The 26,508-nt window shown below is 41.3% G+C and overlaps 1 protein-coding gene across 4 annotated transcripts in view; it reads right to left on the reverse strand.

The window, feature by feature from the left end:
* Positions 1-26,060, reverse strand: part of osbpl6 (oxysterol binding protein-like 6) — a 161,699-nt gene extending 135,639 nt beyond the window's left edge. For 3 of the 4 annotated variants that reach the window (XM_063052095.1, XM_063052096.1, XM_063052093.1), the window contains exon 1: positions 25,901-26,060. The gene's annotated coding sequence lies outside the window, so the exon portion shown is untranslated. The remainder of the gene's footprint in view (positions 1-25,900) is intronic. The other variant, XM_063052094.1, reaches the window with a different exon arrangement.
* Positions 26,061-26,508: the final 448 nt, after the last annotated feature.

Genomic DNA, 26,508 nt, shown 5'->3' on the forward strand with positions numbered 1-26,508 from the left:
TTTACACAGAACATAGAGCAGCACAGCACAGGAACAGCCCTCTGGCCCACTAGTGTACTGTCTCTTCACATTTGACCTCTCAAGGTGCTGAGTTAAACTCCATCTAACATTTCTCTGTCTATATCTGTAACTGATCTATTTATCTATATCCCATTGTATTCTTTGCCTATATTCTGTGCAATCCACAACATCACCAATCTTTCTATTATCTGAAAACTTATTAACACATTCAGGTCATTTATATACACCACTAACAGCAGAGGTCCCAGTACAGATCCCTGCAAAACACCTCTAATCATATACCTCCCTCTCAATAAGTCCCTTCAACCACCGCTATGGGCTAACCAGTTCTGAATCCAATGAGCCAATTCACATGCATCCCATGCATTTTAATCTTCTGAATGAGCCTCCCATGACTAACACTGTCAAACACCTTACTAAAATCCACGTAGACAACATCCACAGCTCTATCTTCATCAATCACCTTCATAATCTCAACAAAAAAACTCAATCAAATCAGTAAGACGTGACTTGCACTGTACAAAGCCATTCTGGCTCTCCCTAATTAGGCAATGGTTTTTTCAAGTGCTCATAAATCCTATCCCTAAGAATTATCTACAGTAACCTCCATACCACTGATGTAAGATTCATCGGTCTATGGTTTCCAGGATTATCCCCAGTTCCCTTCTTGAATAATGGAACAACATTAGCTATTTGCCTGTCCTCTGAGACCTTGCCTGGAGCTAGTGAATTCATAAAGATATTGGTTACGGCCATGGCAATCTCTTCCCTTGCTTCTCTCAATATTCTGGGGTATTTCCCATCAGAACCTGGGTGCATATCCACCTTAATCTCGTTAAAAGACCCAGCACTACCTCTGCCGTTGCCTCAAAATGCCTTAACATATCATTATGCTCAGTACTGATCTCTTTCCTCCACATCCTTCTCCTTGGTACATATTGATGTAAAGTCCTCATTAACAGCCTCACCCACATTCTCCACATCCAAGCCAATGTTCCCTCTTTTATCCTTGAGTGGTCCTACTCTCTCCCTAGTTTTCCTTTTGATCTTGATGTATATATAGAATGCTCTGGATTGTCTTTAATCCTATTTGCCAAGGACTTTTCATGGCCTCTCCTGGCTCTCCTATTTTCCTTCTTGATATCTTTTCTAGCTTCTTTATAATCCTCAAGGGCCTTGTTTGATTCTAGCTTCCTAAGCTTCATTCACACTTTTCCTTCTTAACTAGATTTATCTCCTCTCTTGACACCTAAGGTTCTCTTACCTTGCCATCCCTGTCCTTTCTTCTGACTGGAACATACCTGTCCTATACTCTGTGCAGCTGGTCTTTGAACACCCTCCACACGTCAGATGTAGAGTTGCCCAAAACAGTTGTTCCCAATCAATACTCCCTTGTTTCTGCCTAGTGTTCTAATAATTTGCTGTCAATACTGCCCAGCAAGTGCAATGCTTATCCTTATCTATAGCTACTTTAAAAGGTGAAGATTTGTAGTCACTATCCCCTAACTGCTTACTCACTGTAAGGTCCCGGGCCAGGCTCATTACCCAACATCAGGTTCAATACAACCCCTCCTCTTGTTGGACTATCTACATATTCATTTAGGAAGCCTTCCTGAATGCATCGAACAACCTCTACACCATCTCTAAACCTCCTGTACTCAGAAGGTTCCAGTTTACATAGAAACATAGTGTAAGGGGGTTTCGACTTTTATGTTACTGCAGAGGCTAATTAAAATGGCGCCTTTGTTATGTTAATCTGGGGAATGCGGAAAATAGGTGCGGGAGTAGGCCATTTGGCCCTTCGAGCCTGCACCACCATTCAGTATGATCATGGCTGATCATCCAACTCAGAACCCTGCACCAGCCTTCCCCCCATACCCCCTGATCCCTTTAGCCACAAGGGCCATTTATATTAGGGAAGTTGAAGTGCCCATGACAACAACCTTATCGTTTTTACACCTTTCCTTAATCTGCCTGAATACCTGTTCCTCCGAGTCTTCTTGGTGGCTATTCAGAGGTCTGTAGTACAATCCCATCAGAGTGACTGTACATTTGAGTTCTATCCAAACAGACCCAGTGGACGAGCCCTTCATTATGTCCCCTCTGATTAATATTGTGACTCCCCCACCACTTTTACCTCCCTATCTTTTCTTAAACATTGACACCTGGGACGGTAAGCACCCATTCCTCTGCCTCTCTCAACCAAATCTCTGTAGGGGCCACTGACATTTCATACCAATACAAATAATTATCCATGAAAAAATGTCTCCACTTGAAAATCTTTAAAATTAAAGATATCGGCATGAATTTTACTGAAGACTTAACTTATATATAGTGGTTAGCTATTTTTCCAAACACATATGATCTTATTACGTTCACTCCACACAGTATTGGTCAGGCATTAAGAGAATATGTTATGCCAGGCAGTTTCTGAAAATCAATTCAATTCAGGAAAAACTTACCAGAGCCAGAAAGTAACATAATTACATTTATCTGCGAAGTTGCAGAACTGTAGAGCAAAAAACTGCAAAAACAGAAAACTAATGTTCTCATGAAAGGTCATTGACCCTGAAACACTGACACTTTTTTCCCCTCTCCCGTGACTGACATGCTGATTATTTCTAGCTCTTGCTATGTTTTAAGTATACAGTAATTCCATTTTCATTCCCTCCAACTTCTTAGTTTAATAATATTGAAGTAGTTTCATGGAAAAGTGTAATTTAGTTCCAATTTTGTTTGACAATAGTCTTCAAATACTGAAACGTGGTGTAAGCAGCCATAAATGCAGTCAAAATTTAAAAAAAAGCAGGGCATAACAAACATATCTTGTAACATACATCAAAGTTGCTGGTGAACGCAGCAGGCCAAGCAGCATCTATAGGAAGAGGTTAGGAAGTGATTGATATTCACTTCTTGGCCAGTAGATCTCTTTCTTGGTTCTTTGCTAATCTTGCTTTCTAAACACAGCATCTGTCGCTTGTAAGAGCACAAACAAAAGTAAACTTCCAACTAATAGTTGTTTCACTTCTGGTCACGGAGGGAAGGCAGTCTTCAGTTCCTGAACTGTAAATGGCAAGTAATAATCATCTTGAGGTTAAAACAAGTATTGTCTAACGACCAGCTTTGTAAACAAGCTTTGTGGAGAGTAGAGAGTCTTTAAACGCAAGCAACAGGAATTCTGCAGATGCTGGAAATTCAAGCAACACACATAAAAGTTGCTGGTGAACGCAGCAGGCCAGGCAGCATCTGTAGGAAGAGGTGCAGTCGACGTTTCAGGCCGAGACCCTTCGTCAGGACTAACTGAAGGAAGAGTGAGTAAGGGATTTGACGGTTAGAGGGGGAGGGGGAGATCCAAAATGATAGGAGAAGACAGGAGGGGGAGGGATAGAGCCAAGAGCTGGACAGGTGATAGGCAAAAGGGGATACGAGAGGATCATGGGGCAGGAGGTCCGGGAAGAAAGACAAGGGGGGGGGGACCCAGAGGATGGGCAAGAGGTATATTCAGAGGAACAGAGGGAGAAAAAGGAGAGTGAGAGAAAGAATGTTCCACTATCAACTCTGCTCTTAAACGCATCTCCCCCATTTCACGTACATCTGCTCTCACTCCATCCTCCCGCCACCCCACTAGGAATAGGGTTCCCCTAGTCCTCACCTACCACCCCACCAGCCTCTGGGTCCAACATATTATTCTCCGTAACTTCCGCCACCTCCAATGGGATCCCACCACTAAGCACATCTTTCCCTCCCCTCCTCTCTCTGCATTCCGCAGGGATCGCTCCCTACGCAACTCCCTTGTCCATTCGTCCACCCCATCCCTCCCCACTGATCTCCCTCCTGGCACTTATCCGTGTAAGCGGAACAAGTGCTACACATGCCCTTACACTTCCTCCCTTACCATCATTCAGGGCCCCAAACAGTCCTTCCAGGTGAGGCAACACTTCACCTGTGAGTCGACTGGGGTGATATACTGCGTCCGGTGCTCCCGATGTGGCCTTTTATATATTGGCGAGACCCGACGCAGACTGGGAGACCGCTTTGCTGAACATCTACGCTCTGTCCGCCAGAGAAAGCAGGATCTCCCAGTGGCCACACATTTTAATTCCACATCCCATTCCCATTCTGACATGTCTATCCACGGCCTCCTCTACTATAAAGATGAAGCCACACTCAGGTTGGAGGAACAACACCTTATATTCCGTCTGGGTATGCTTAATCAAACAATATAGTTACATTACTCATATATTACATACACTAAATTTCTCCCTGCTTAGCTATAAATTCTAACTCAGTATAGAATGATTTCAACTCAAATATGTATTGTATTGAATACATGTAATGGGTAAACACGAGGAAATCTGCAGATGCTGGAAATTCAAGCAACACACACAAAATGCTGGTGGAACGCAGCAGGCCAGGCAGCATCTACAGTCAACGTTTCGGGTCGAGACATAATGGGTGTATGTATGCATGTATATGTATTTCTTACTCTTGTGAGGTAATGTCTTTCCTGACAAGGGGATCACTCAGCTTGAAGGCGAGACTTGTGGCTGTGAAACAATCTTGGGTTCTAGGGTCTCCTCGATGGTGGTTGTAGTTGACTCTGAGACTAAAGAAGTGGTTCTGACAGCTCTGGACATCTTTCTTCTCTAACAATTGACTCTGCTCTCAATTGATTTTTGTGTCATCTCCAGATTACATCAGATGCAATCTCCACTGTCTAGGAGAGTGGTCCATTTCTGTCCTTAATCTTTCCAAGTGCCTGCTTTTCATGACCTTTGCAGTGATTCCCCCCAGGACTGCTTGTTTAGCAGTGAAACATTGAAAGCTTCTCAAACAAGGAGGTTCAATTTGTCTCAGCTGTTTCTCCCCTTCTGAGATTTGGTTTGAGGAGGTCCAAGCATGAGCCAGGAACAGCCTAGCTGGTGATTTGTTGGGTCTGGAGTGTACTGCATTGCGATACGCAAGGAGGAAGACGGTGAGCTTCTGATTCAGTGGCAGTGTAGTATGCTCTGCTGACATTGCTCACAGTGTGCCTTTGACTCTGGAAACCTTTCTGGGTATAGCTGGGTGGAAGAGTGAAGATGTAATAAATCTGTATTCTCTGCATTCGTGTTGCTGCTGTTAGAGGAACACTCTTCTGTGAACTGAAAATGGACACTAGTGGTTGATGATCAGTAATGAGGGTAAACTCTCTCCCATGCAAGTACTGGTTGAAACGCTTTACACCCCTAATCAGACTCAAGGCCTCTGTCAGTCTGTGTATAATCCTTCTGTACAGTGGTAAGGGAACGTGATGCAAAGACTATGGGGCATTCACTTCTATCACTCACATGTGACATATCTGCAGCTATAGCACAAGGCAAGATGTCACAGGCAAGCTTCACTGGATGCTGTGGAGCGAAATGTGGGAATATAGTGTCTGATGTCACCATTTCCTTTACCTTTTGGAAAGCCATTGCACACTGTTTTGTCCTTTGCTATTTCCTCCAGACCTGTAGCAATGAGTTCAAGGGGTGGAGCATAGTAGCCAGGCTTGGTGGGAACCTGTTGTAGTGATTGACAAATCCTAAAAAGGTCTGCAACTGTGACACCTTGGGGCATCCACCACTGCTTGAACTTTCTCAGCACACTTGCGTAAATCTTATGCGTCAATGATGCAACCACAGCAAGTGATGCTTGATTTAAAGAAGTCACACTTATTGTGTCGTGCTCTGAGCCCATAATCTTCCAATCTTTTTAAAGCTGTCTTGATGCTTTGGAGATGCTCCTCACCAGTCACAATGATGTCATCCAGGTAACACTGAGTACCCGGGCAGCGTTGCAGCACCTGGTTCATAGCTTTCTGCCAGAATGCAGGTGCAGACATTACTCCAAAAATCAGCCTCTTACACCAGCAAAACCCTTTGAGTGATTAAGGTGAGATGCACTTTAGACTCTTCGTGCATCTGCATCTGTAGGTAAGCCTCAGCTAAGTCCTCTTAGCTGAAGTATTTTCTCCAGAAAGGTTTTGAAGGATATCGTCGAACCCGTGCAGAGGATCTATTTTCAGTACTGGGTTGATGGTGACCTTAAAATTACCAAAGATCCTGGCAGACCCATCCTTCTTGGCAACAGGGACCACCGGGGCTGCCCATAGGCTCTACTCTACCTTGGAAAGCATTTCTTCAGCCTTCAAGCAATCTAGCTCACTGGCTAATTTAACATGGATGGTATAAGGAACCGGATGGGTTTTGTAAAACATAAATGTGGCATTTTCACTTAACATTATTTTACCCTTGATATGTTTTGATTTTTCCCAATGCCATCCTCCAAGATTGCTGTGGCATCATCCAGTACCTTTCTTAATCCAGTTGATTCCACTGCAGGGGATATGGCATACAAATACTGGATGGATCTCCAATCAAGTTGTAGTTATCTCAGCCAGTCTCGTCCCCACAATGCTGGCCCTTCTGCTTTTACCACGTACACACCCAATGCAGCTTGTTGGTTGTTATATTTCTCTGTTACGAATGGCATTCCCATAGGGGCTAGGTCTTTTCCAATATTAGTTCTTAGCTGCATATCTGCAGACTGTGGTATCTTTGAAAAGTCGTTCAAACTCAATTTGTGGAATGACTGAAACAGCTGAGCCAGTGTTCGGTTCCATTTTAATTAATTTGCCGTACACTTCTGGTATAAGCCGTATTACCTGCCTCTTGTTAGTCGTCACACTATAAATTTCAGGACCTCCCAGTCCTGCGTCACTCTCATCATTATCAGATTTTTCATCAACAGCATGCAGATTACTGCTCTTTGTGAAACTGCAACTTGACTTTTTAAATCTTTTTCTCTCCCCTGAGCAGTTCATTTACTTTCCCTGCCCAACATGCTCTTTGTTCGTGTCCTACATTGCAGCATTTTCTACAGGTTTCGCTTTTAAACATGCATTGGTCTGGTGTATGTGAGCCCTGCCACACGGTTTGGCCAGCCTGGTTTCCGTTTAAACGTCACAAGTTTGTTCACGCTCACTTTCATTCCTGACTGCAAAGCAGTTGCAACTCTGGCTGCTGTGTCCATACAATTGTTCTTATGAGTTGTGCTTCAGCTAGGAACTGTTTCTGAATGCTTTCTTGTAAGATTCCACAAATTAAACAATCTCTTAGTACATCATTCAGCCCACCACAGAACTGACAATGTTCAGACTATCTCTTCAGTTCAGCCCCATAAACTGAAATGGGCAATCTTCATCTAATCTAGGAATGTGCATTTATCCCAGATGCTCAGTGTATGCATTATTCCATCTCCTCCTGGACAGGACAAGAACTGGGTTCCCAATCCTTACATTCCTCCGTACTAGCCTTTGCAATCAATTAATTATCCTTCACAGACTGGAACGGGAGGAAGTTGGTTCCATTACCAGTCACATATTCACCTCCTTTTTCATATTTCATAAAGATGGCACCTTTCACAACTCCTCTGCTCTTCTGTCTCAACCTACCGCTCCCTGGAAAGAGGAGATGCAACACTTATACTTTTACCTTCCCACCATCCAGGGATCCAAACATTCTTTCCAGGTGAAGTACCTATCCACTTGCATTTCTTCCAATGTACTGCCTGGGGGTTCACAATGTGCCCTGCTGTATACTGAAGAAACCAATGGTGACAGTTCCTGGAGCCCCTTTGCTCAGACCACAAGGTTGACCGAGCTTCCAACTGCCTCCTGCTTTAATTCACCATCCCACTCTGACCTGTCTATGACTGTGCACTGATACAATGAGGCACAATGCAAGCTCGAGCAACAACACCTTGTCCTTCCAATCTGGGCACATTGCATCCTTCTGGATTCAAAATCAAAATCTCCAACTTTAGTTAACCCGGCTCTTTCTGGCCATCTATACAAAAACAATTTGTGCCTTCTATCATTTTTTTTCTTTACCTCTCAATCAAAGAAATTCCCTTTTTTTCCCATCAATCTCCCTCCTTAGCTTTGCTGCTACAGAAGTTAGCTTGTTCCTCTCTTTCTCAAGTCTGATGAAATGTCACCCATCTAGAAATGTTTCTTTCCGCATATGTTGTCCGACCTGCTGAACTTTCAAAAATTTGTTTTCAGTTCATGTTTCCAGAACCTGTTTTTCTCTTGATTTTCAAGTATTTACAGTTGCATCCTTGTGTTAAGCAAGTTTCTATATCTTTCCCCACACCCACTGTCCACCATTATATCTGTACTTGCTCCCTTAAATCCTTGAAGTTAGCCTTTTATAAAATTATGCAACTGCCATTTAGTTATTTCTGAATGCTGAATCATAATCATTCTTTACTGAAAGCATTATGTGCCAGTAGCCTGTATATTATCCAGATCACCTTCGAGTACTAGGTCAAGATCAGTGTGCCTTCATCAGTTTCTCAACTGCACAAAACAGTTAGGTAACTATCCATTCCATTTACTAACTTTGACTTTGGAATATTTTTGAGTGCCACTTATATTTGATTAATTTGTATTTCACTTTGCTGCTTTTGTCTACTCTAACAGTTCAACCTCGCCACCTTCCTATTATGATCTAGAATCTGTAGTAGTCAGTGTTCTTACCCTTTTTTATATTAAAATAACCAACCAGAAGCTCTCCACTTTCTACGTGCTTAATTTTAACCTTCCAGATACCTCTAAATTTAGAGGGTTACCTGAATGCTTGGCTGTTTATCTGTATCATGTATTCACGTTTCCTTTATGCCTTTGATATTCTTATACATCACAGTTGTGCATTTGTATATTTTATTCAAAATCTACAAGCTTTCAAGCTGAGGCATCTTATTGCAGATTTGTCTGTTACTTGAACAAGTTAATCCGGAGAGTAAGAAACTAATTTAACCTTGCAGAAGTGGCAGTAATCCAGCATTCAGCTGGGTGCCAACCGCCGTAAAACAAGACGAAGAAGAACCTTGCAGATGGCAGCTTTGAGCTTCAAAACTGAAAACTATATGGTACACACAATATTCCCAAGCTTAGGCAATTCTAGTCATGGCATCTGGTAATTGTTTCAGACCAAGCATATTGTCGCACTTTCTCCACTCTGAACTTTTACAAAGAAAGCACAGTGGCAGCGAATGATGTTTTTCTAAATTAAGACATCTGGAACAGAAAGTTTAACTGAGATTGCTACTTTAAGAATATGAAACTACAGGCTAATTTCAAAGAGTATTTGCACAGCTGGGAAATCACACTTGCACCTGCAGTTCATTGACTTTAGTATGGCATGCATGGTTAGTCCTATTGTACGGCAACAGCTGTTGCACATTTTTCTCGAATTAATGGACAGGACCAAATCCCAAGCTATTCTTTGTACATAAAAATCAAAGTTATCGTGCTATTTGCCTTAAAAATTATTCTATTATGCAAGTTCAAATTTGCTCCTAGTGCACATTTTAATTTCAAAGAGGGCTTTAATTTGGATGAGTTTTATAAGCCTTTGACTAGGTCGTGCAGCACCAAGCATTGTTCTATTTTATCAGGATAGGAAGGAAGCAGCACCGCACAAATCACTTCAAAACAAGATGCTTCATTTGAGAAAATATGATTCAGAACTAAATTACCACCATAATATAAATCAGAGAGGAATTGTACTTAACAACAGCTGCAAAGGAAGGGTGGGTGGAATCACAAAGAGTGGGAAGAGATAAATAGGAAGGTTTCAAAGAGTGGGTTTGCCAACAATGTTCCTGTCCTCATTCTAATTTGGTATCTTATTCAAAACACGTAAATTAATTTTAAGGCAAAAGAGTGAAACGAATTTGAAAAGGCAGAGAGGGCGCATGCAGTTCGAAGTGAAAGATCCTAGGTTGCCTTGAAATAAAAGGAGATTGTTCATAGTGTTCAGTGACAATACACTGACAGGATGCTGATGGTTAAGGGATTAAACAGGTTATTCAAAATTGGCAAAGTGGGTGAGAAGGCAGGAGGAAGTAAGGGGCAGTGTGAAAGTAACAAATTAATTTTGAATCATCTTTTCTGAAATGAAGCATTTCAAATGATTTGCAATACAAGCTTCTCCTCACAATTCCTTTCTAAATGGAACAATGTCTTGTGATGCTTGGTCAGTCAAAAATTAACAAACTAGTCCAAACCGGAGGCCTCTTTAAAACTGAAACGTGCAGACTGAGCAAGTTTTAACTTGTATAAAAAGCTGAGAATGGGAAATAAACAGAAAAGAATCAGAGTGATGAGAAAAAGATGTTCAAACTACAGGCTATAGTTTGTTATCAGACCACCCAAATATTTAATAGCAAGGTCTTTGCAGGGGGTCAGGTTAATTATTAACAGATGCAGATTTACCACAAAATTACAAAGAAGTATGGCAGAAATTCACTGACAGTGCTCTCTCAGTAGTTCCTTTCCGAACCACTCAATACTACATACCTAAAGCAGGGGTTCCCAATCTGTTTATGACATGAACCCCTACCATTAACTGAGGGGTCTGTGCACCCCAGGTTGGGAACCCCTGACCTAAAGGGACAAGCCAAAAAAAGAGAGCTGAGCAAGAAAGGATCCATCATCCATTCTGGATCTCTGGGAGAAAGAGACAATGGATTGTTTGACTGTCAGGGCTCCAGGGCACATCTGTACCAACAGAATCTCACATCTAATGACCAGGGTTCTTGCTTATCATTGAGAAACAACACTGCTCCAACAGTCCAAATTTCTATTTTCCTATTTTACTACAGCCAGTTCTTGCCACAATACCCAACTCCTCTGAACCAGACTTCCAGCACTTTCAAGTACTGAGACCATAAGGGATAGGAGCAGAGCTAGGCCATTTGGCCCACTGAGCCTGTTCTGTCATTCCATCATGATGACTTATTATCCCTCTCAATCCCATTCTCCTGCCTTCTCCCCATATCCTTTGATGTCTTTACTAAGCAAGAACCTATCAACGTCTGCTTTTAATATACTCAATGATTTGGCCTCCACAGCCCTCTGTGGCGATAAGTTCCACATATTCATCGCACTCTGGCTCAAGAGATTTGTCCTTAAATGACATCCTTCTATTCTGTGGGTGTGCTCTCTGACCCTAGACTCTCCCACTACTGGAAACATCCACATCCACTCTATCTAGGCCTTCCAATATTTGATAGGTTACTATGAGACCCCCCTCATTTTTCTAAACCAGTGATACAGGCCCAGAGCCATCAAACACTCCGCATACATCAACCCATTCATTCCCGGAGTCATTCTTATGAACCTCCTCTGGAGTATCACCAAGGCCAGCATCAGGCCACGGTGGTGTAGCAGTTAGCGTGATGCTCTTACAGCTTGGGGCGTTCCGAAGGTCGGAGTTCAATTCCTATACTGTCTGTAAGTAGCTTGTATGTTCTCCCCATGCAACATGCCAGTTTCCTCACACAGTCCAAACACATATCTGTTAGTAGGTTAATTGGTCATTGTGAATTGGTCTGTGATTAGACTAGCATCCTCCACAACTCCTGTACAAACTCCATCAACACAGGTACACCACAAGGCTGTGTGCTTCACTTCCTGCTCTGCTGTCTTCGTATTTATGACTGAGTGGCTAAGCATAGTTCCAATGCTATACTTAGAGGTTTGCTGACAACCACTGTCATTGGACAAATCAAAGGGGGTAACAAATCAGCAGGTGAGGGGAAATCGAAACTCTGGCTGAATTGTGCCACAATAACAACCTCTCACACAATGTCAATGAAATCAAAGAGCTGGTTATTGATGACAGGAGGAGGAAACCGGAGGTCCATGAGTAGTCCTCATCAGGGGCTCAGTGGTGGAGAGGGTCAGCAACTTTGCTGGATCTGTTCTGGGTCCGGCAATGCAAGTGCCATTACAAAGAAAGCACAGCAGCACGTCTATTTTCTGAGAAGTTTGCAAAGATTTGGCATGTCATCTAAAATTCTGACAAATTTCTAAAATGCATGGTGGTTGCAGCATGGTCTGGCATAGAAACACCAATTCCCTTGAACGAAAGCCTATAAAAAGTCGTGGATACCACAAGATGCAGTAGAATTAGGCCATCTTGCCCATCGAGTCTGCTCCACCATTTCATCATGGCTGATCCATTTTCCCTCTCAGCTCCAATCTCCTGCCTTCGCTCTGTATCTATTCATGCCCTGACCAGTTAAGAATCTATCAACCTCTACCTTAAATATACGTAAAGACTTGGCCTCCACAGCCGCCTGTGGGAACGAATTCCACAGATTCACCACGCTCTGGCTAAAGAAATTCCTCAACTTTGTTCTAAAAGTATGCCCCTCTATTCTGAGGCTGTCCCGTCTGGTCCTATGCACTCTCAGCATCGGAAACATCCTCTCCACATCCACTCTATCAAGTCCTTTCACCACTCGATAGGTTTCAATTATGTCACCCCTCATTCTTCTGAATTCTAGCGAATACAGGCAGAGAGCCATCAAACTTTCTTCATGTGACAAGCTGGTCAATCCTGGAATCATTTTTGTGAACCTTCTTTCTACCCTCTCCAATGTCAGCACACCCTTTCTTAGGTAAGGGGTCCAAAACTGTTAACAATACTTTAAGTCAGGCCTCATCAGTGCTTTAAAAAGTATCAACGTTACATCTTTGCTTTTATATACTATTCCTCTTGAAATGAATGTTAACATTGCATTTGCCTTCCTCACCACAGACTCAACCTGTAAATTAACCTTTATGGAATCCTAAAGGACTCCCAAGTCCCTTTGCGCCTCAGATTTTTGAATTTTCTCTCCATTTATAAAATAATCTACCCTTTTATTTCTTCTGCCAAAGATCATGACCAGACTTCCCAACACTGTATTCCATCTGCCACTTCTTTGCCCATTCTCCTAATCTGTCTAACACCTTCTGTATCCTAATTCCTTAAAACTACCTGCCCCCCCACCTATCTTTGTATCGTCCACAACTTTGCAGCAAAGCAATCAATTCTATCATCCTAATCATTGACATATAACGTAAAAAAGGAATTGGTCCCAACACAGGCCTCTGTGAAGCACTACTAGTCAAAGGCAGCAAACCAGAAAAGGCTCCCTTTATTCCCACTCTTTGCCTCCTGCCAATCAGCCGCTGCTTTATCCCTGCTAGTATGTTTGTTAGGCAGCCTCATGTGTGGCAACTTGTCAAAGGCCTCTGAAAATCCAAGTACATAATATCAACCGATTCCCTTGAGGAAACCATGCTGACTACAGTCTAATTTATCATATGCCTCGAAGTGTCCTGAAACCATATCCTTAACAATAAACTCCAACTACTTCCTGACCATTGAGGTCAGACTAACTGGCCTATAGTTTCCTTTCTTCTGCCTCTCCCTCTTCTTGAAGAGTGGAGAGACATTTGCAATTTTCCATTCCTCCGGAACTATTCCAGAATCTAGTGATTCTTGAAAGATCATTACTAATCCTGCCACGATCTCTTCAGCTACCTCTTTTAGAACCCTGGGATGTATACCATCTGGTCCAGCTGACTTATCTACCATCGGACCTTTTAGTTTCCCAATAACTTTCTCTCTAGAAATGGTATCTTCACACACTTCATGACCCCGGACACCTGAAAATTCCACCATACTGCTAGTGTCTTCCACAGTGAAGACTGAAGCAAAATACTTATTCAGTTCATCCGCATTTTGCTTTCCCCCATTACTACCTCTCCAGCATCGTTTTCCAGTGGTCTACTCTTTTACACCTGAAGAAACTTTTGGTATACAGTCCAGTCCATCACGTCTAAAGTCCCACCACTGAGAACGTCTAGGCGGGGCGCTGTCACAGGAAAGCAGCATCCATCTTTAAGGACTCCCCGCCACCCCCCCACCCCAGGCCATGCTCTCCTTTCGCTGCTGCATCAGGAAGGAGGCACACGGGCCTCAGGGCCCACAGCACCAGGTTCAGGAACAGTTATTACCCCTCAACCAGAGGGGACAATTTGGGCTGGCACAGTAGCATAGTAGTTAGCACACTGCTTTACAGCACCAGTGACCCAGGATCAATACCAGCCGCTGTCTGTAAGAGTTTATATGTTCTCCCTGTGACCACACCAGTCTCCTCCGGGTGCTCTGGTTTTCTCCCACGTTTCAAAGATATACGGGTTAGTAGGTTCATTGGTCACCTGGGTGCAATTGGAAGGCACGGGTTCGTTGGGCTGGAACTCAAAATAAATAAAAAATAAACTTCTCTCACCCCATCACTGAATTGTCCCCACAACCTATGGCTTCACTTTCAATGACTCGTCATCTCATGTTCTCGATATTTATTGTTTTTTTTTTCATTTTGTATTTGCAGTTTGTTGCCTTTTGCACACTGATTGTCTGTCATGTGTGCAGTTTTTTTATTGATTCTATTGTGGTTCCTTCTATTTACTGTGAACACCTGCAAAAAAAAATGAATCTCACGGTAGTATATGATGACATATTTGTACTTTGATAATAAATTTACTTTGAACTTTGAAATTGCCCCTTAATGAAGTCATAGTGACTTCAGCTTATTTTATCATGCGCCTCCAACAGGCCGAAACTCCATCCTTAGTAATGGACTCTAACATCTTCCCAAACTCTGTTTCCTCGGGAGTCAGTGGTAATTCACCATGCCATCAAAAACTTTAGCAAACTTCTATATGTGTGCAGTGGAAAGTGTGCTGACCAGCTGCATTATGGCCTGAGTGGAAAATCCTACAAAATAGTTGTGAATTCGGCCCAGTACAGCATGGGTAAAACCCTCCCAACCATTGAGCACATCTACATGAAACATTGCCGGAGGAAAGAAGCATCCATCATCAGATATCCCCACCACCCAGGCCATGCTCTTTTCTCAGGGCTGCCATCCATTTGATGGGGCAGGTGGCTCAGGACTCACACCACCAGGTTCCAGAACAGTTACTACCCCTCAACCATCAGGCTCTTGAAGGAAAGGGAATAACCACACTCATTTAAGGACTGTTTTATCTTGTTATTTCATGTTCGTTATTTATTGCTATTTAGTCATTTATTATCTGCATTTGCAGTTTGTTTGCAGTTTACAGTACCCGATTTACAGTTTACAATTCTGTTTACAGTTACTGTCCTATAGATTTGCTAAGTATGCCTGCAGTAAAAGAACCTCAGGGTTTTAAGTGGTGACATGTATGTACTCTGATAATAAATTTTACTTTGAACTTTTGAAGTACTTTTTGAACTCTGAAGGCAGGCTAACTGGCTTATAATCTCCTTTTTTTAACCTCCCTCCCTTCTTAAAAAATGGAGTGATTTTTGCAATTTTCAAATCTGAATTGAAGTTGAAGGGAATAGAGGTTTGGTTGAGCCAAACAGCATGGCCTCTCTCTCACTGCAATTAATTGTGGCTCCCAACAACAGTTCAAGCTGGTCAATGAACTGTGGATCAATCGTAAATGGTCTAAGTCAGCAGTCCCCAACCACCGGGCCGCGGACCGGTACCAGGCCACAAAGCATGTGCTACTGGGCAGCGAGGAAACGATATGAGTCAACTGCACCTTTCCTCATTCTCTCTCACACACTGTTGAACTTGAACATACAGTTGCCAACTGTCCTGTATTTGCCGGGACATCCCGTATATTGGGCTAAATTGGTTTGCCCCGTATTTCCCCCGCTAAGGTAGAGCGTTCCTATGAAACCTTTCGTGCCGAAATGGTGTAAAGCGAAGAAGCAATTACCATTAATTTATGTGGGAAAACATTTTGAGCGTTCCCAGACCCAAAAAATAACCTAACAAATCATACCAAATAACACATAAAACCGAAAATAAATAACACTAACATATAGTAAAAGCAGGAATGATATGATAAATACACAGCCTATATAAAGTAGAAATAATGTACGTACAGTATAGTCGGGAAGATGAAGGCAAAACTGATTTGTGGGAGAAAAAATCGGCACGTACGTGCACGCACACACAGGTGCCCGCACAAGGCTTCATGGTCATGTTAGTCTTTCCTGGGGTAAAGTGTCCCGGGATTTGACTGCTACTTTTGTCCCTTATTTGGGAGTGAGAAAGTTGGCAACCCTAACTGTAAAAGACATGTTGAGGTGAGTTTAACCCTACTTGAACACCCCCACCCCCCAGTCGGCTGGTCCACAAGAGTATTGTCAATGTTAAACCGGTCCGCGGTGCAAAAAAGGTTGGGGACCCCTGATCTAAGTGGTTCCCACACAGGACAGTAGATGATCAGGTCAGGCAGGTTTATGTAATTCACCAAAAGCATGCCAACTGCCCTCACCTAAAGGCATATAGAACATAGAACAATACAGCACAGGGTCAGGTCCCTCGACTCACAATGATGTGCTCAACCAGCAAAAAAGTAAATTCTTAAAAACTCAAAAACTAATCCCTGTCCATATCTCTCCATCTTCCTTATATTCATATGCTTATCTAAACATCTCTTTAAAGCCTCCAATGTATCTCCCTCTACCCACCCCATCAGGCAGCACATTCTAGCCACTCACCACTCCGAGTAAAAAAAAACTTACCCCTCACATCCCCTTTGAACCTAGCCCTTCTCACCTTCAATGAATGCCCTCTGGTATTAGCCATTCCTACCCCGGGAAAAAGATACTCCCTGTCAACCCTGTCTATGTCTCTGGAACTCAGACATCGTGAATATTAAGGAAGTGGCTGGCACAGTGGCAGAGCTAACAGACTTGCTGCCTCACTGAGCCAGAGGCCCATTCGGAGTGTGCAAATTCTCCATGATCATGTGGCTTTCTGCCAGTCCTCTGGTTTCTCCCTACATCCTAAAGATGCCAGGTTGGTCGGTGAATTTGGCCACTATAAATTGTCCCTAGGTGTATAAGTGAATAGTAGGATCTGTGGGTTGGTGGGGAGTGGGGGATTAATTAATGAGAACGTGTGAAGTAGGATTAGTGTAAATGGGTATTTGATGGTCACAGCCAGCTCGGTAGATCTGGGCCTTTTTCATTCTGCATTTCTCCAGGACTTATTAGTCATTTTGTAACTACTGGAAATACCGTAACATTTGATAGTTTTATTAAATGCAATCAAAATCATCATTCATGTTCTAGAGCAGGGGTTCCCAACTTGGGGTCCACAGACACCCTGTTTAATGGTATTGGTCCACGGCATAAAAAGGATTGGGAACCCCTGTTCTACAGAAAATGCGAATGAACTTAAGTACCTCCAAGGACCCAACCATGTAAAATGATGGAAATGCAAAAGAAATAACCTTGTGAATCTGAACCAAATGTGACAATTAATCATACAGATGCCTAGAATTAGAAAAAAATATTTAAGATTCCATTGCAATTGTCATACATGAATGTGAATTGTTGCTAAAGATTTCACTAATTAATTTAATTAATGCTGAAATGATTCTTATTTCCCAGACATGAGGAACCTCATAAGGTAATTTATTTTTTTGTACTAACATCAGCTCCTGCAGCACGGAATTAAGTGCCAATTCTCTGTACAAAATGATACACAATTTGGTTGACTCACTTTTGAATGAGTTTCCAAAAACCTTTCACGTTCTATCACGAACATTTACCTGATTTCTGAAGGATTTTGATTATTTCCCCCATATTCTCTACTGCAGAATCTGACCAAGTTTGTAACCTCCATTCTTGCCTATTATCTTGGACTCCTCCCTTTCAAAGTGCCTGACTACAAAACATACCAATATCATGCATGCACTTACCAAAACAACCTGCAATTAATGCTCCATAGCTAGTTTCACCAAATTAATCATCAATATTGCTAGTTCACTCCACTGGGCTGTGCCATATGGTCAAGTTATTTACTTAATATTCTCAGTTCACTTCATTTGTGCAGGTTTAATTATTTCAAGTTTTTCAAATAACACCTGCTAAGCACTTAAATTATGAGTACTAGGAAAGGGGAAAGTCAAAATGCACGTCAAAAGAGATGAACTATGTAATTATATGGAAACTGTCTACCAAAAGGATCGAATGAAGATACAGTAACAGTAAGTAGATGCTATTCCACACTAGTACCTGACTAACAGAATACGAGGTCATTCTTTCGCCCTCACCAGTCAACATATACCCCATTCAATCATGCACTTTTCTCTTCTCACATCCTTCATATTTGTCTCCACCCCCTACCAAACACAAGCACTTTGTAAAGGCTCATTTGAAGTACATACAATTTTGGAATGCATACTTGTACAGAAACTACAAGTGTGATTCTGGTGGCTTGATGAATTTAGCCAAAGTAAAAGAAAATGTAAGGGAAGTTATATTTTTGGTACATTATAACCTGAGCTATAATGCGTAGAATGTCAAGATGTGAATACTTATTAAGAAAAGGGGGGTTATTTGATACACATCCTTCATGAAAAAACTACAAGAAAATTTCTATATTTATAGATTTTGTTATTTCTTCCTATGAATCCTGATTTTATAAGGAATTAATTCTTTCTAGGTTTTCTCAACCATATCCAGATCCTCTAGTTTGTATCTCCAGCCTAAGAGGTAACTTACAGTGCACCCATATGCAGCCATTAATACCTATTTTAATACTAGGGTGGAACGGTAACGTAACAGTTGGCGTATCACTTTACAGTGTCAGTGATCTAGTTTCATTGTCTTGCTGTCAGTGAGGAGTTTGTATGCTCTTCCCATGATTGTGTGGGTTTCCTACAGGTACTCCACTTTCCTGCCACATTCCAAAGACATAACATAAGTATAAAAAAATTCCAAATCAGAATCGGTGAGAAAACTTGAATATGAAAAAGACATTCAACCCATCTAATCTGTACCAACAATTGATCAGCATAATCAGGTGTGTTCTAATCGCTCAGATTTATTAATTTTTCATAATGCAGCTGTCACCAACAAGGCTGATATCTTTAATTGTGCTTGGAAAGAAGATGATGCGCCAGTTCTTGAATAAGTGCAATTCTTTTGGGAAGAATCTCCAGGGGGGTTCAGAACCAACTTTAGTCAGTGAAACATTTCCACGTCAATATAGCCTGCAACATGGCAGGATGCTGTAGATGGTGTTGTTCTCATACACCTGAAGCCTCTGATCTTAGTGATAAGACTTCACAAATTCGGGAGATTTTTTCCAGAGTAGGCTAGACAAGCAATTACAGTACATGTTGTAAATAGTGCATATCGCAGCCAACCTGCACTGGCAGTGGATGGAAAGACTGTTTAAAGTGGTACACATGGTGCCAATTACACAGTGTGGTTTGCCTTTAATAGCAATGAGCTTCTTCAGTGTTATTGGATCGGCATGCACTCAGGAGAGGGGAAAGGAATCCATCGCATTCTATGCTGTGTCTTATGGATGATGAAAAGGCTTTGCAGTGTCAGGGGATGAGTCACTCATCACAGAATTCCTACCTTCTTACTGGATTTGTCACTGCCTGGAACTTGTGTGGCACAATGTTATCAGCCATTTATCAGCTCAACACCAAACGCTGTCTAGGTCCTACTGCATGTGGGAACAGGCTGCTTGGTTAGCTGAGAACTTGTGAGGCAAACAGAACACTGTGTCATCATCAAAGGTCACCCCACCTCCCCGTTTGTAAGGCAAGTCACCAAGGAAGCAGCTAAAACTAGCTCAGCCCAGGACCTTGCCCTGAGGAACTCTGCAGTGATGTCCTGGAGTAAAGATAACCAACCTCTGACAAACACAACCATCTTTATGCAAAATGTTGTGTGCAAGATGATGCAAGGCAGAGATTAATTGGATGGACAGAGACTTTAGCCCAAGGCAGCAATACAAGGGAGTATAACTTTAAGATGCTAGGAGAGGAGTATAAGAGGATATCAGAGGAAGCGTTTTTTTTACGCAGAGAGTGGCAGGTGCAGGTGCCAGAGGTGGTGATAGAGGTAGACACATTAGGAGCATTTGACAGACTCTTAGATAGGCATATCAATGAAAGAAAAAATGGAGGGCTGTTTGTAGGAGGGAAGGGAAGGGTTAGATTGATTTTGGGAGTATGTTAAGGGGTCAGCAGAACATTTTGGGCTGAAGGGCCTGTATTGTGCTGTAGTGTTCCAAGGTCCAATATATAACTAAACCAATCAGGTCATTTCACTGCTGTCTTTTGACTTCAGTTTCAACAGAGCTCCTTGATGCAAACTTGGTCAAATGTGACCTTGATATCAAGTCCAGTCACTTACAGGTCTGGAGTTCAGCTCCTTGATCCATATTTTGCACGACAGTGCGATGAGATCTGGAATGGAGCGATCCACTGGACAATCGGGCAATGGTGAGATTACTGGTGGGTCAGGTCCTCTTTTTACTGCTGCTCACGATTCCCCCCAGCACCTTACTGACCGACAATCAAAGGCAAATTGATTGGGCAATACACTTTCTTTGCAGTCAATTTTCACTTGTTGAAACAACATCAGTAGAGCAAGACAGGAACCAGGTAGGAGATCTGGCTGAGTGATATAGCAACAACAATCTCTTGCTCAATACCAGTAAAACTAAAGTAATTGTTGACTTCAGGAAGGGGAAGGAAGGAGAACATGGACCAGTCTGTATTGATGGATCGGAGGTAGAAGGGTCAGTAGCATTAAATTCTTGGACATTAATATATCAATGACATGTCCTGGGCTGAGCACATAGATGTTATCACAAAGAAGATGTGTTAATGGCTCTATTCTCTTAGAAGGTTAAAGTCGTTTGGAATGTTACCGACACACACGCTAACACTTTAAAATTATCCTGTTATAGCTTTTCAAATGCACAGAAATGTAAGAAACTGCAGAGAGTAGTGTACTCAGCCCAATACATCATGGACACATCCCTCCCCACTAAAAGTATCCACCGTCCATCAAAGATTCCCACCATTCAGGCCACACCACCTTCTCGCAGCTATCATCGGGCAGGGGGTACAGAAATCTGAAGTCCCACACAACCAGGTTCAAGAACAGCTACTTCCATTCAACCATGCGGTTCGTGAACCAGACTGCACAACCACAATCACTACCTCAGTATAATAACACTGCAAGCACTTTGCTCTACAATAGACTTTGTTTTTTTTTAATTCTCATTATGTTCTTTCTTAAATAATTTGTGTTTGTTTTTTTCTTGTGAAATCCTTGTCTCTAACGCTATGTACCTGCAATGCTTGCTGCTGCAAGTTGCAGGTGTAGACACGTGTACTTGTGCATACAACCATAAACTCAACTTTAACTGTGTTGGAACAGGGTTAGTCTTGCAAATCCAGCTTTTATTACTAATAACAGAAGAATTTTGGGCCCACAGTTTTTGTAGTGCACACTACTGCCAGCCATTTCTTGGGGCATATGGAGTGAAATGAATTGTTTAAAGACTGGCTTCCTGAAGTTGGATGCCTCAGGAGAAAGCAAGCAGATTATCCACTCTATTCACAAAACAGGTTTTAGCTTACACATCTTCATAATACAGATGATTCATAAACAGATATGTACACTACAAATCACTGTCCTTTCCTTGCCTTTTATTGACCCAATTCCTCCTCAAAATGAAATTTAAACATCCCCTGAAAAGGCTGTGACGTATTGTCTTTATCTGCAAATCTGATCTTCATAAATGCTCAACAACAAGACAAAGCTCTTTTCAGGCCTCTAACAGCTTTTCCCACTGAGAGGCGTGCATCAATCAATCACATTTTTACCAGTTTGAGAGTCAAATTAGAAACAACATTTCTCATTATCATATGGGTAAATGATTTCTTCTCTAATGTTAGATATTCTGAATGAGTGAAGACTTTTCAGATGCAAGCTCTGCAATATAGAAGTCTAGAAAGTTCATTACATCTTCGGAGAAATGTGCATGGTAGCTTTACAGTACAGGCGACCCGGGTTCAATTTCCGCTGCTGCCTATACGGAGTTTGTACCTTCTCTCCATGTCCACATAGGTTTCCTCCCACATTTCAAAGACATCTCGACTGGTAGATTAATTGGTTATTGTAAATTGTCCCGTGATTAGGCTAGGGTTAAATCGGGGGCTTGCTGGGCGGCATGGCTCAGAAGGCCGGAAAGGCCTATTCCACGCTGTATCTCAGTAAATAAATACATGCATTAATTTAAAATATTTTTCTGGCCAAACCAAGCAGCGATGAATTGAAAATAAATCTGATCATTTCCTAAGATGAACTTGGTTAGAAGAAGCTACACAAAAGAACTATCAGACTTATGCAGATGCTCATACCATCATACCAGCAACTAAAAGGTTAGCACTGGGGACAGAGAGAAAGGTTAGAAATATGCAATATTAATAAACAATTACCAAACATTTTAAAAAGCAGATGCTGAAAAACTCAGCAGATCAGCCAGCATTGAGAGACAGTTAATGCTTCAGGTCACTGATTGTTCCTTTTTCTACAGATGGTGCCTAGTGTGCAGCTTTTCCAGTATATTCTGCAATTCTTCAGCCTCTCACTTTTCAGATTTACAAAGGTGCTCTCTGACTGCTAACTGAAATAGTTGCCAACCACACCTCTGATATAATATGAAATTTATTAATATTAAACTTCTCAATTCTTACTTAGAATTCACTTTATATTTAACAGTGGTAAACCTTCAAATTTTAAATTTCAGAATTACTAATGCAAAGAAATTGCTCAAAAATCAAGACTAAATATTACAAAATACAACCAGCATTAAATCTGCTTTGCAATTTTTTATATTGATATAAATTGATTAGTGTTTGATGTCTTGTTTGTGCTTATGAAAGAGAAGGAACCGTTGATCTGACTGAATGTCCTGCATCTAGCAAATACCCATCACATTACATCTTTGACAGCCCAAAATATCATCTCATATTATTTTCTTGCTGTTACCTTGACTAGCTTAAACAAGCCATTAAAGTCTGATTTTCTTCATACTGATGTAAGGATTTAATACTTCTGTTTCTGAACTTGGCATTTTTTTTGGAAAGGCTTTAAATGCTGACCTCAGACAATGCAATCAGAGACAGCCCATAACTTCATCAATGATTGCTCTGACGCAGGTGAATTTGCAATCAGCAATTAAAGATCTGTATTAAAATGCATGAGAAACAGTCTTTCTAATAATCTAATAAAGTGAGAAATGAATCTTCTGAAATGGTAAAGTACAGTGACTGTGGTTTCAAATGTTCAGGCCTGGAGATGCCAGAAACAGCTGGGAGTGAAAACAAAAAAAATTTAATACTTCAAGTTAGAAACTATTAAGAATTTGAAGGTATCAACAATCATTTTGAATGTTACAAGAACAATGAAGATTTGGAGGATACAAATGTCAAAAGCATTGTAGGAAGGCAGCCCATTATCTGCATTACCTGTGCTGATTTTGTTCCATTTACAGTCAATTGCAACAGCGCACACTAAATCAATTTCTCCATTGATAACTATTAGGAACTAATACGCAATTTTATAGTACTGTAGTAGTATTGGTAGTGTTCTAATTTGTTCTGTATTTCATTTAAATATATAATTTGTTACTCTGTTAAATAGTAGTTTGTTGTTTTTTAGCTATTTCCATGAATCTTCGGCTAATCGGGGCGGCTGCATAATTGGGCCAAAATGTACTGTGTCTCAATTAACTGGAATCCACTGCATATAGCACCTTTTACTTTAAGTCACAGAACGAGAGGTAGTAATTTTGGTCACTGTTGCCATAGCAGTTGCTTCAGAAGCTGACCATTTGTCCTGGTTCCTTATTATAATAGTACACCAATTCTTCCCTTTGAAGAAATTAATCACGTTATTTTTAAACAATGTTATTCAATCTGCTGCCACCATCTTTCAGGCAGTACATTCCAAATCATGAACTGCTGTGCAACATTCTTCTCCAATTTCATTTCTGCTTTTCTGATGACTAGCTTAAACTCACATCCCCAGTAAAAACATCTGCCACTGCAAACCTTTGCTTCTTATCAAAACCTACCATTCTTTTGAAAACCTCTATCAAATCTCCTCTTAACCTCTTTGGTCCAAGAACAATTCTGCCTGTCCTGTTGTCCCACCCAACTGCAAGAACCTCAAACCAGGCAGTATTCTAGTAGATCCCTCATGCAACCTTTCCAAAGCCTCAATATCTTTCCTAACAGTATGATGTATTGCATAGCAACCTAATCACTATTTAGAATTTTTTACACAAAACTCTTGGTTCATGTACTCTAAGCCAAGGATAGTTAAATGCAAGAATTTTAATATGCTTTTTAGAATATTAACTCTCTTTTATTCACCTTGCCGCCTTTACAAGGACAGGTGTGTAAAAAGGGCCCGTAGGATCATTAGGGACCCAAGTCATCTCAACCACAATCTATTCCAGCTACTTCCATCCGGGAAGCGGTACCGCAGTATAAAAGCTCCAGGACAGCTTCTCCCACCGGGCCATCAGACTGATGAACTCACGCTGATTTGTGTGTCCTCTATATTACATTGGCCGTTCTATTTATTATAAATTACTATGATTGCACATGGCACATTTAGAAGGAGACGTTACAAAGGTTTCTACTCCTCATGTATGTGAAGGATGTAAGAAATAAAGTCAATTCAATTCATTTACTTGTGAACATAAACTCAAGGTTTTGCTCAGGACTCTGTTCAAATTGCAATACATTAATTTATCCTCATGATTTCCTTTCTACCAATCAGGCTTCTGCTTTTTAAATGTTACTTACCATATGTCTGCCCAGTTCACCAATCATTCCAGGTCCCTTAAAGGTCAATTAAATAATTCTGAGTCTTGTATAATTTGTAAAATTTGCAACAAATTCCTGTATACTCATGACCAAGTCATTAATATGTCAAAAAAAAGCAGAGAATCTGATAATGAATCCTTGGAGAATATACAGTGTACAGATTTAGTAAATTTGCAGTATCACAGCAGTAAATAAATTGCTGATGTATTTGGAGAATGCAGGCCCTGGATTACTTGTCAGAAGTGCCACTATATTATTGCAAGTATATGATGACAGCAACAGCCAATGCATTTTGAACTCTCTTTATATTGCATTAACAAATTTGTGTCTTGAGTTTGCTGTAAAGAAATTATTAAATATTTATCCTTCTAATAATATTTTCTCTCCCCCCAATATTATTTTTGCTAAGAAATCTACCATATATTTTTGGCTTAGCTTCACAGCCCAAAGAAAATCTTAATACTTGGACATTTTTTAAAATATGACATCGCATCACATGCCTTATCAAAGTCGTTGCTTAGCTAAAATTACAAATAAATAATCATGGTGGGGAAAAAAAAGCTTAAACAGGAGAATAAATATACTCTGCTCTGAAAAAAATTATTCACAAGTATGAGTTCAATATCCTACTTTGCATAATAGGGCCTCTGGATGTTTGATATTTGACTTTTCCTATCTTTCTAAGGGAAATGATACAAAATTATCAAAACAAAGGTGTGCAGTTGCATACGATTCTTGATTAATTTAAATTCTCTCTCAGTTATCAAACCTGTAAAGCTGGCTTAATATATGATTAATGGTTCCACTTTTCACAGACTTTATACTGAGGTTTTGTCACTCGTGTTTAGAACGTTTTTAATTTGATTTAAATATCAGCATGATTCAATGAAAATATTTCAGTAGTTAGGTTATACATTGTCACTGTACACATACAGCTGTTTGCTTTGTCACGATACCAGCATCTTATCCTCTAAAGAATTTCGTATTTAACCTGCCGTTCGTTACCGCATCTGCATTGCTGACTCCGTCCGTTCTTAGTTTTGCTGTATCCAGCATCCCAGTTGCAGTCTTCAGTAACCTTTACATTCACCTTGCTCTATAGCTTCACACAATGTAAACCGAAACTTTCCGGCATCTAATCAGCCTTTGCACCAGCCAAACAAAAGACATCAAGTTTAGAATTACAGCGACTGACAATCAAATGCCATGTAACGGTGCAGGATAGGCCACACATAGTACAGGGGGAAGACTCAGCCTCCATAACCGTTGCAAACGTACCTACCACACACACCGCGGCACAGATGTTGATTCGCCCCGATCGGCAGCACGCTTCAGCCGACCGTCGCGGTACATGAACCGGCTCCCGGTTGCTCTTGACTGAAAACACCTTTCAGTCGACGCACAGCCCCGTAGTATCGAGAAGCGTTGATGTGCTGCAATCCAACCATCTATCTACCCACCCACCCACCCACTCACTCACTCACTCCTCCCTGCAGTGAGACTGAGGGACTGGCAGCCGGCAGACAACACAGGACTGGAATACAGATATCGGATCGGACTAGATTTTGGCTCCAGTGCAACGAAGTGGATTATTCTGGACTGGATTATCATGCCAATGCCTTAATGATAAATATGTCTTGCTGCCTGCTGGTATAGCCTTTGTCATTTGTTGGATTATCAGATTTAATGTTTTTGGTGGCTTTAAGCTGTTCACAGAAATCAAAATCTAAATGACAGAAATGTAATCTTTTTAATGTTTTGCCCACTGATTGTGTGTGCCTTTATAAAATCCACCAATTCCAAGTTATATTGCTCAATCCATCATCATCATTCTAGTCCATGTTATAGAGCTGTACAGCCTCTGGCCCAGCGTCCATGCCAACTGA

The sequence above is a fragment of the Mobula hypostoma genome, chromosome 6, assembly GCF_963921235.1.
Source record: "Mobula hypostoma chromosome 6, sMobHyp1.1, whole genome shotgun sequence".
Lineage (NCBI taxonomy): Eukaryota > Metazoa > Chordata > Chondrichthyes > Myliobatiformes > Myliobatidae > Mobula > Mobula hypostoma.